We start from the raw sequence: 12538 nt of genomic DNA, 5'->3' as shown, positions 1-12538 counted from the left end.
TTACAACGGCTGCCGCACCCTTCACACCGAAATTACTGTTTCACGGCTGAAATAGGCGGGGTGGTGGTACCTACCCGTGCGGACTCGCAAGACGTCCTACCACTGGTAAAAAAATATGTTAAGTGGCTAATGAAGGCAACGATTTACAGATTCTAATTAACTAAATATCATTCTAAGCATCGCTAATATATAATGGCATTGATATCAATACATATAATAAAACAGTTTGAATCTGGTGTGAATCTGTACACTGAAGAAGAGTACTTAATCAAATAAATGTAAAAAAATGTTTTCTTCTAAATATATCTATGTATATCATATCATATCATATTTTATGTAAGCGGTATTTATCTATTTATATATTAATAACGTATCGCCAATAGTACACCGCAGCATACCTGCTATATTTATCTTTTCGAGAATTTCTGTAAATTAAACGGTTGCCTGCAAGAGATCGCTTTTAGCGATAAGACCGTCTATTGTACAAAAGCATCTGCTTGTTGACTGTTTGCTGACGTTAATGGTGTTGGTTGGCAATAAAGTGTTATTATTTTATTAAATTATGTTACTTTTGACGACGCTTGTAGCTGAAAATAAGTATTGTACTTTTTGACGAAGCATGTTACTGATAACTCTGTTTCTATAATATGACGAAGCGTGTTGCGGATAATAATATGTACTTTTAGGTTATTAAACTACCTTTCATTTTGATTTAATAAATAAAATACTACTTCTATAAAGTGTATAATCTGTCTCTACCTCTCTCTCTATCTCTCTGTTTGTACGCCCACAGCTCCGAAACTAATTCAGTTTCAATAAAATCAATAAAAGCTATCAATTTTGTATTAAAAACTTTACATATTTAGATTGGCCGTTTTTATGTACATCGTGTTTTTTTTTTATTGCCCTTGTAGGCAGACGAGCATACGGCCCACCTGATGGTGAGTGGTGATTACCGGCGTCCGTGGACTTTAGCAATGCCAGAGGCAAAGCCAAGCCGCTGCCTACCGCTTAATACTCTCCACAAGCCTCGTTTGAAGAAGGACATGCCATAGCGCTCGGGAAACACCGTGGAGGGGAGCTCATTCCATAGCCGGATGGTGCGTGGCAAAAAAGGCCTCTGGAAACGCACTGTCGATGAACGCAGCGGTTCCAGATAACATGGATGAACTCTGCTCCGATGGCGGGAGATGCGGTGATAAAAAGGAGATGAGTGGATCATCTCAAACGTAAACTATCTTCAACTTAAACATAGACTTAAGCAATAACACGGTCAACAACCGACGTGCGATGTCCCACTGATACCTGTAGCCGCATTTCAAAACTATAATCCTGCAGTACAACTTCGCTTAAGAGTACAGAAGCCATATATTTTCAACGCAATAAAACGTTTCCAACTTATTTCCTTAGTGCATACCGTCTTAGTCGTAAAATCGGGACGTGTCTTGTTCCGAGCCGCGTATACTTTAACACAATTTAATTTAAGGTTTTCGATATTGTTTCGTCTACAATAAACAGTCTCTTATTAACTTTGGTATTTCAATTCGGAGCTGGAATGAGGTTAAATGGGCAAAGATAGTTTAGCTCATTAAAATATGTTTTTTTAGGAAATACTTCTGTTTGGAAATGTTAGGATGATACAACTTAAGATTGAGAGTCACTTAAATTCAGGTGGTTTGTGTTTCAAATAAAGTTTCAACAATAAAATACAACTACTAAAATAGACAAATTATTATTAGACTAGCTAACTCGGCAGACTTCGTTGTGCTTCAATCGATAAATAAAAGACCTAAACTTTTGTATAAAATAAACTTAAAACAAACAAAAGGAATCCGTCCGACGGGGGACACATCGAAGGAAAAACAAAGTTTCTTTGTTTTTATATAATTCCGAGCATTTTCATATTTTTTCACATTTTCAACATTCTCTGAACTTCCGCGAATAATTCAAGACCAAAATTAGCCAAATCGGTCCAGCCGTTCTCCAGTTTTAGCGAGACTAACGAACAGCAATTCGTTTTTTTATATATATAGATTAATTGAAAAAAGCCTTAGTTGGTATTTTTATAATCACCGATTCGACTGAGAGGAGTCGGCAGAAAGCTGAAAGGCTTGCTCTTTCCCAATATGGCTACATAGGGGGACGATATAAAATAACCATGAACAAACTCATCTAGACCCCTGTCTATATTACTAAATGCTGATCAAAGATTCGTTGCTGTGTAGAACGCAATTTCAAACTCACACGATATTTTCATTGTGTATCAACGTGTTATCTATGAACATTCCACAATACGAATAACACCCCTTCAAGCTTTACACACACAAACTCATTTTTCCCGCTACGAAAAACATCCTACACCGTGTTAGGATCACTAAGGAAGCTCCAAAACAGTCCATTGACCGTTCGACATTACATCCGATGATCTAACACGTAATAGAACCCTGGCCTGACTAAAGACTCGTACATAGCCGCGTTATTAGAACGCTTCGATATTTTTTTTCTGTAAACGGAAACTTACCCAACGCTTAAACGTTAATATGAAAGGAAAATAACAAGTTTAGTCTTTGGTGAATGCGCGAAGTACCTACATAGATAACGTTCACTTCCTTTGTCATATAAAATGGTTTATCCGACGTGTCAGCTGAATTTCGGTGACTAAGGACTCTAATCTGGTCGACCGAGAACTATAATCTGTACATAAAAATATAGATTAGTTTTTTTATATTTATTTATTTAGTCTAGATTCTTTTCTTTTCTCTCCTTGTCTTTTATTTGTTTAGTAACTATTGACATGCTTTAAATAAAATATGACAGCAGGGTCAAGAACAAAATATAATAATAAAATAAAAATCGGTAAAAAAACTTTTAAGTTAAACGGTTTTATGTGCACTGAAAACTACAAAATAAATAAATAGTTACTTACCTATCAACCTACGTAAGTGATCTCGGTCATTAATATCTCTGATGGTAGTGGTTGTCATAACATGAACCATGTCAGCGGCCGAAAGGCAGTTCATCAAATAACACTAACACCAGGGTTTGCTTGGTAGGTAAACTAAGCAGCCCACACTATAACAAGTAGGTATTTTGACCTTCTAGTTCAGAAATATTTTAGTACTAGGCAGAATAGCTTTTAGGCATATTAGACTAAAATAAAAACGTGGGGCCCATTATTATTTCTGTATTACTTTCTACTATACTAAGTGTGGATTGTATCGACTTATTATAATCGTTATCATCATCATCCTAGCGGTTTATCCCGGTCGCATCCGAAACCTCATAGCTCCGGAGTCCAGGGTCCGCTGAATCGACTTACTATAATCGTAACTGGAGGTTTTGACCATCAATAACCAGCCGTGGCGGCTTCACCAGCGAGCGCCGAGCTCATGATCTACCAAAGTATAAGATATGCTCTGCCATAGGTATGATTTCAGAGGGGCCCCACGTTTTTATTTTAGTCTAATATGCCTAAAAGCTATTCTGCCTAGTACTAAAATATTTCTGAACTAGAAGGTCAAAATACCTACTTGTTATAGTGTGGGCTGCTTAGTTTACCTACCAAGCAAACCCTGGTGTTAGTGTTCTTTGATGAACTGCCTTTCGGCCGCTGACATGGTTCATGTTATGACAACCACTACCATCAGAGATATTAATGACCGAGATCACTTACGTAGGTTGATAGGTAAGTAACTATTTATTTAAAATTATTAAATTATTTAGCTCCAGCTCAACCGTCCACTTGTTCTCTTCCATAGCTTTCGCCACGAAAGAGACGATCTTGTTATGTCGTAGAATCCGGCCGCCGTGTGTTCTGTGACACTGCTGTAGGATGTGAGCCGTCGTCTCCCTGACCCTGCAACCAGCACGGCAGGTCAACGCCGACTCACTCCCACCCTACACTCCGCCCTCTCGATCCGCGAATGCGGGATGGGAGGGCGTTGATGTGCGTGTGCACGAACTGCACGAAGTCCCGTCCGGTTATCTGCGCGCATCGCTCCTTCATCCATTTAACTTGGGTGGTATAGCTACCGCTTACTAACGAGGTATCTAATTACCTAATTTTATTATCTGCCCCTCTAACGTCACACAATCTTGGACGCAATCTGTTCTCGACACGACTAATCATGCCCCCACCTAATACGCCATTTTGTAACAGCGTCCATCTTGAGTTTGAAATTTTGACATAATGACAGTATTCTGCTAGTGTAGTTCTATTATTTGATACCCATATTGTGGTGGTTGTGGAAAAATATGTACCTAGTCCGCCATATTGGAACGGCGTCCATCTTGAATTTTAAATTTTGACATAATCATCGTGTTTTACTAGTGTAGCCCTTTCATTTGATACCTATATTAAGGGGGTTAAAGTAAAATATGTAATCCGCCATTTTGTATCGGCGGCCATCTTAGATTTATAATGTTATTGATTTTATTATATTATATTGTCATCTAAATTACATGTGTGTACCAAATTTCAGATCAATCTGACAACGGGAAGGTGCTTAAATTTCAATTTCTAATTTTGACCCAAATAAATAAAAAACAAATTCCGTACGCGTCGAGCTAAATAAAACCGTTTAATATGTCACAGTTTAATGCTCATCTTGAGATGTCGCAAGTCAGTTCAAGAGTAGAGTAATTTACAAAAGTTCAGTGACAGTATCGCACCATGATAGATGATGATTAAAAACTAACTTGCTCACTGTTGATAGCCTATTAAAAATGTCTTTTCTCTTTTCCATGACGTAGATAACTATAATTATTGAGTTATTCATCTATTTGTCGCGCACGTACTTAATGCAAATTTAAGACTTATATGGTTTTCTCGTGGATACCATTATCAGAACTGGACTAAATTGTAATGGGACCACACGGGAAACGTCAGCTTTCTAATAACAAAAAAATGTATCTACAAAATCGATTCACCCAGTTAAAAGTTATGAGGTAACAAACATAAAAAAAACATACAGTCGAATTGAGAACCTCCTCCTTTTTTGAAGTCGGTTAATAATTGTTTAGAGGTCTAGCAAGTCAACAAAAGCCAGCTATGAAGCAGTTTTTTGACAACATTATGTAGCTTAGTGAGCAGGTGCTACTTCCATAATATAAACAAAAGACGCTGCATAAATCGAGACAGGTGTGCGCGTGCCCTAAGCGAGACTTGAATTTACGAATGACAGTATTACTTGCACCTGAGTCCGGGGCTTGTGTCCGTAAGAACAACGCGATAATATTTTTTTTTATTTAATTAAGAAATTCTAGTTATATCACCGAGGTTCTTTTTTTAAATAATGTTTTTATATTTTTGTGAATTTCTTCGTTATGTAAGAAATCATTTACGATAGTGAAAAACACTGCTTATATCGATACTGGTTGTAGTTTCAGTTGCGTAACAGCTATCGTAGAGCTCCACTCAGACTTTTTTTTTCCTACCTAAGCTGATAGCCTTGGTAGGCTATTTCAGCGTAACCTTTTAACTAGTAGGTGAGCTCGCGGGGCTCAAACCGGAGTGATGTTAACACTGGCTCTTGCAAAAGCAGTGCTTCGCAGAATCTACCACCGAATCAGAAACGCGACCCACTGAGAAGATCCGGCGAGAAACTCAGTGGGCTGTGTCTATGGTTTAGTTCGCTCGTCGAGAGAGCGCGGAGCCTTGCGGACTCCGGCAGTCAGATGACGGGGACGAGAGCGAGTTCCCTCTACTCGATATCGAAACGAACGGTTCGACAAGAAGTCTCGTATATGAGCACAAGTCTGTCTGGCACTCCCATGTTGTACAGTTTGAAACCAAACCGTTGTGCCAGACTTTGGCGAACGCCTTCGCGAGGAAGGATATCGAGGAAGAGGGCTCCGGTCGGAATTTGTTTACGCCTATTTAGCCCTATTAAGATGTGCTCAGACGTAATAAAACTTCCAAATTAAAATTACGTAATGAAAGCACGTAACAAGATATCTCTTCGTTTTTATATATAAATGGAATCTACATTGAACTATTAGGCAACTGCTAAATTATTGTATTATCTCAGTTACGTGGACCAACAAATTAAAATGACTATTTTAAATCCTCCTCTAAATAACGGTAACGAGCTATTAATAGAAGTTTGCTAATCAAGTCGTGTTACAGTTACGCGATTCCAGAATGGAAGTAATTTGACAGACGGGTGTCTATTTGACCCAGTGAACTCAAAACGAAGACATAACATAAAAAGTATTTCCACTGATTCTTAACTTGAGTAATGGCGCTTAAATCTAAGTTGGAAAGTACGGAGCTTAAGTAAATGCGGCGGTGCTAGGAAACAATTAGCGTTCCGTTTTTGTTATGCTAATTTGTTGAATTATATGAGGCTTTAAATCGCTTCACAGTTTCGTGTTGTGGAACAGCTTTCATCAACCGTTCGTGGCTTGACGGTACACGTCATTTCGATACGAGACTGCCCTCTCCTTATTTATAAGTGAATATTTGTTTATATAGTCGGATTTTTAATTAGACAAAGCCAGCTGACAGTAGCTAATGTCACTTTGTGAAATAATGTTGCTATATTTAAAGTAATAGTGATGCGTTCAGTTCTCGTTCAATCACATGAATGAACAATGAGTGTGAAGAGTTAATCATTAATTTCAAATTTTAAAAGAATATTACATCTTTATATTTTACAATAAAATTGTATTAAAGTGCTCCAATATACGTTACTAGTAATATGTAAATACAATCAGTTTTTTTTTATTTTCATAACATACCTATAATTGTTATATTTTATACATCTATAGTTTCAACTATATGAAGTATTGGAAACAGGACAGTCTTACAAGCTTCCCCGCAATGTTTTTCTTAATGTTTAAAACACTCGGTATTCAGTACAGGTAGATACTATAGGAACATAATATTTCGTCGAAAACTCGTTGGTATGTACAAAGCACGCCTAAAATTCGAACCCCGTACCCGATATCGGCAATTCGGCACACCAACTATTCACTAGACAATCGAGGCAATTTCATTAATTCAGCAGTTTTTTCAATCGTTCACTTTGTCACAACACTATTTTTATTTCATCAAAAACTGACAACACAGTAAACGTCAGTTGACTTCGTCTAATAAAAAGTCCGACTATAGGTACTCTAGTTGCGAACTTGGGTGATCTCCAGACAATAATTACATCAATTTTTGGGAGTTTTAGAGGCAATTAAAACTAATTTCACGGATTAATCTCGAACTTATCAAAATACCTCGAGACAATGCTATTTCTTTCTGTGTCCAAGGAAACGTCATTGTCTTTCATAGATAATTTGACGATAGTCAGCGCAATAATTAATTGTTGAATAACAGTTTAGTCGTCCGTTTGTAATATATTCGACGCTTTGGAAATAATAAAAAGAAAACATTAACGCGAATTAGGGTCACCAGATCTTACAGACTCTGCGTGATGATGAGTCAAGGTGTTGAGTCAGGTCAGGTCAGATCGGCCTCCTGGCTGGTCCACCCTTCAAACTGGAACACGCGACTGTTTCACTGCGGAAATTAATAGAATAACAGTATGTACCTACCTAGCCAGTTATTTATTTATTATTATACTAGCTGACCCGGCAGACTTCGTAGTGCCTCAATCGATAAATAAAAGACCTAAACTTTTGTATAAAATAAACTTAAAACAAACAAAAGGAATCCGTCCGACGGGGTACACATCAAAATTATTATTTATATTTCATTCCGAGCATTTTCATATTTATCTACCTTTTAAACCTTCTCTGAACTTCCACAAATAATTCAAGACCAAAATTAACCAAATCGTTCCGGCCGTTTTCGAGTTTTATCGAGACTAACGAACAGCAATTCATTTATATATGTATATAGGTATATAGATAGATAGATAGATAGTACACACGAATGTCATCATTTTTCGGTAAATCTCGTTGATGATTGTCATCAGCGTCTATCGCCATCATGCAACGTTGGACGGATTCCAAGAGTGTGTCGCACAGCCGCAGGATTGGCGCGCGTACCCATCCGGACAGAGCGAAATGCCAAATTACGCATTACTGGATAACCAGCGGCTGGCTTCGGAACAAGCCCTATGTACATGTGTATACAAGAATTGGATTAGTTCCCGAAACCTAAAACCCGTGGTAGTGTCAATGAATACTGGTAAGTCAATTCATGTCAATTCATAATTTATTACTGGTGGTAGGACCTCTTGTGAGTCCGCGCGGGTAGGTACCACCACCCTGCCTATTTCTGCCGTGAAGCAGCCGTTGTGACTATACTGAGACCTTAGAACTTACATCGCAAGGTGGGTGGCGTATTTACGTTGTAGATGTCTACGGGCTCCAATAACCACTAAACACCAGGTGGGCTGTGAGCTCATCCACCCATCCAAACAATAAAAAAAAAATAAAAAAAAACATTACTAGTAATTTTTACGACTAAAACTTAATTAAAAGTCGAAAATTAAAATAAATACAAAATAAATGCAATCCTAAACAATAACTCAACTATACACAAAATAAAAAATTCTCTCAGTTATTATTAATAAGAAATCATGTTAATTTATATCACTACCTTCATCGAACATTTCTACTCATATACCAGTAATTACTCAATTTATAAAGCAATAATTATTCCACGAGATTAACCATCCATCGTGAATATCATTCTGGAGTACTGTTGTGTACGTATTTAATTTTGATTCTGAAATGTTCTTTGATTTTTCAACCCAATTTTCGATACCCGTAATGACTTTTTATTTGAAAACGAACATTTTTATCACTTATTGAAAACTTCGACCCGCCATTGATTACATCATTAATAAGCTATTAAATGTATATGAAGACGGTAAATCATATAACTTCAAATTAAACCTTATTATATTTCAACTATTTTATTATAATTCGTAATGTAATTTCCGTTTGAGGGTAGATGAACTCAAAGTGATTCCGAATGAGCGTTTACTACCTTGCTAATTTTTGGCGCGAGACAATCATTAATTTCATTATAAAATGTAGTAGAATCATCAAATGACTGTAGCTGATTGATGTAATCTCAACTTCCTATTAACTAGTTGATTTCGTAAAATAGCTTCACCCTAGCGTGTAGGTGAGCACTCGGGGCTCAAACTGGAAGTGTTGCTAATGGTAGCCATACACGTAACGATATACTTGTGCAAGTTTAGACTTGCACAGGTATAATGTCACTCCTAAGTGACCACAGACGGCTCAAGTATAATTGAACGATATCATTTCTATGAAAGTGAGCAGAGCATCCGGGTGTGTCGATGGATGAAGCTTTGGCAATAGTTTGCTTAATATTTGCTACCAAAAAACTGAAAAGACTTAAAAGAAACCGAAATATATGGTGTAAAGACTGGTTAAAAAAAAGAGAGCATTATTCGCACATCAATTTATTAAATAAATAAAAATTTTCAAAGACAGACTTCATTTCTGTAAATATTAATAAATTCCTCCAAATTGTCTCGAACTCCATGTCTCTCACTCGTCATTTTAGCGCGTTTAAAACGACCACAAGACGTGCGCACAAGCAGGCGGTTGCTATACTACTGTAACTTCGAACGCCGGCATGCCACACACGTTCAAGTAAACTTGCGCAAACGGAAATTTGCACAAGTTCGAAATCGAAAATTGAAACTTTTTTAAACTTGTACAAGTCTAGAAATTTGCGCAATAATTTTCCAACACACGTTACTGCATACTTGTACAAGTCTAAACTTGCACAAGTATATCGTTACTTGTATGGCTACCATAACACTGGCCCCAGCAAGAGCAGTGCTTCGCAGAATCTACCACCGGATCGGAAACGCGACCCACTGAGAAGATGCGGCGAGAAACTCAGTAGGCTGTGTCTATGGGTTAATTTACTCGACGAGCCCTTCGTCGTAAGCGACGGCTTCGGCGATTCATAAAATCTACCTAAGTATTTAAATGTTCGTGTGACAGCAATAACCCAATACCTAGAAAAATTACATAAAAACCAACAACATCAAGGATTTAACCTTTTTCGCTATTTTCATGCCTGGAGTTAAGTATAAATACTTACCGTGTATCAAGGTTGGTGGCGGCATTGAGGTTGTGACGTCAATAAGCCCTAAAAAGCACTGAACTATTCGCTCATCGAGAGCAATAAAAACATCCAAAGTGAAAATACCTCGTTCCTTTAGCGAATCTGCACACAGACAGAAATTTCGGAATAAATTCCAAACTAATCAGACTGGGTCAACTTCAAGCAACGCTAACAATATTCAAGCTCTATTAACTTCTTATGTATGGTTTCCTTAATTCGTTTTCGGCTAGAAGCCTTATAACGCCTAATACGAATGGCACAAGCGCTACTCCAACAAAATACTTTACCTATTTAACAATTCCTCTAAATTTTGGAACAATATTCCTCCACCTACCCGGCACTAGAGAGCACAAAGTTCTTTTAAAGCAAATTTAAAAGTGTATCTTTTGAATACACAAGCAAAATTCGAAAATATCAGTTGTAATTAATTATTACGTACTATAAGTAAATAAGTGCATTGCAACTATAATTTTTATTTTATTAATTTAATATATTTGATTTTGTTGTACCTCTTAGATTTTTTTTGTAATTCTTGTTTTATTTTATATTTCATGTTCTTGTGCACGTGGGTCTGTTTAAATTTAGTTTTCTTAACAAAATCATAACATGTTCCTATTAAAAAAAAGAAAAAAAAAAAATTCGCTAAACTCAAATGTATAACGATTGGTCGGGCTGATGCTGGTGTGCGCGTCACTCCGCAGGTGCCGGCGAAAGATCAGGGAGGCAGTACCGGTTGTTTTTTTACTGTTAGGCATTGCTGAGCCGGTAACCCTTTCCAAGCCTCGTTATTTTTCTTATTTTTGGAATAAATTATTATTATTATTTGTATTAAACACTGCCTCGCCTGAGAAGACGGCAGGACACACTCCGGCGAGGTGGGCAACAATCAGCCGGAGCGTTAGGGACTATTGGGAGAGAAACCGGTGAACTATACGGGCATTGTCCAACAAAACTGCTTTTTGCATTTGGGCCACCACCGACTTTTTATTATTATTTATTATTATTATATTATTATTATTATTTAAGGATTGCGTGAAAAAAAGGAATTTAAAAACCCACTACGTAAGCATCATTGCTCATTACATCGTGTTAATAATTTTTCCGGAAATTAAAAAAAAAACACACACATATCTCAAGAATCAGAGAAACGAGGAAGTTAGAGAGTAAGGTGAACTCATTACGGATTAAAGATGAGCAAGAGCAGCAGAAACTGATGGAATATTAAATCGTATAGCGGTGCACACCAGCATTCACATCCTGGGTGGACTCTTAACTATTAGACACCCGATATCTGAAATCGTCTTCCCATTTGAGCCAAAAAAAAACTTGTAGGAAAAACTTGTAGAGGGGATTATAAATAAAATATTCATTTTCTTTCCGGTTATTCTACTATTATATTAAGCTAAAGTACCTAATAAAGTTAATTATGCCATCAATCCTTGATATAATATTAATAAATAACTGGGAACAAATCTCGCACGGTCATCCCGCCCCAAATTAGGATTGTCTTTATTATGGGTACCTACCAGACGCTGGCATGAATACTTATATAAATACGTTTAAATATATGTCTCGATAATGAATACCCAAATAAAGCGCAAACAAACCAGTTCATCAAACGAATGTAGTTCCCGATGTTAGAATCGAAGCCACGGCCCTCGGCGCAATAGTCAAAAGCGCTGCACCACCTAGTTAGTCGAAATGATATGTGCGAAAATTTTCAAGTTAATGGGGCGTTTTAAAATTTCGATACAAGATTACGTTACTTAGTTAGACACAGATCAAACTATTAGGAGCGTTTTAAAAAAGCAATAGTAGTTATACATCTTCTGAGATGTACTCTGGTAAGGGAACATATAATTCAGGTGGCGGCTCCGTGCACGATCAGTGTGCGTAGTGCGAGTTTTTTAACGTTCTCGATAGCGTAAAAGTTAACTCATATTTGTATGAAGTTGGAACAGCGCCTCTAGCGGCAAACGTAGGCAAACGTTTCAAGTCCATACAAATTTGAGTTAACTTTTACGCTATCCAGAACGTTAAAAAACTCGCACTCTGCTAGAATCGAAGCCACGACCCTCGGCGCAATATTCAGGAGCGCTGCACAACTTAATCAGTCGAAATGATATGTGCGAAAAATTTCAAGTTAATTGGGCGTCTTAAAATTTCGATACAAGATTACGTTACTTAGTTAGACCCAGATCAAATAATTAAGAGCGTTTTAAAAAACAATAGTAGTTATACATCTCAGAGTAAGAGAACATATAATTCAGGTAGCGGCTCAGTGCACGATGAGTGTGCTTAGTGCGAGTCTGTCACCGTCCTCGTCGAACCCGTCGCTTGAGACGAAGGGGCTCGACGAGCGAATTAACCCACAGACACAGCCCACTGAGTTTCTAGCCGGATCTTCTCAGTGGGTCGCGTTTCCGATCCGGTGGTAGATTCTGCGAAGCACTGCTCTTGCTAGGG

Source organism: Bombyx mori, chromosome 15 (assembly GCF_030269925.1).
Source record: "Bombyx mori chromosome 15, ASM3026992v2".
Classification (NCBI taxonomy): Eukaryota; Metazoa; Arthropoda; class Insecta; order Lepidoptera; family Bombycidae; genus Bombyx; species Bombyx mori.
The sequence above is the reverse complement of the archived record's forward strand: the minus strand, read 5'-3'. Positions refer to the sequence as shown.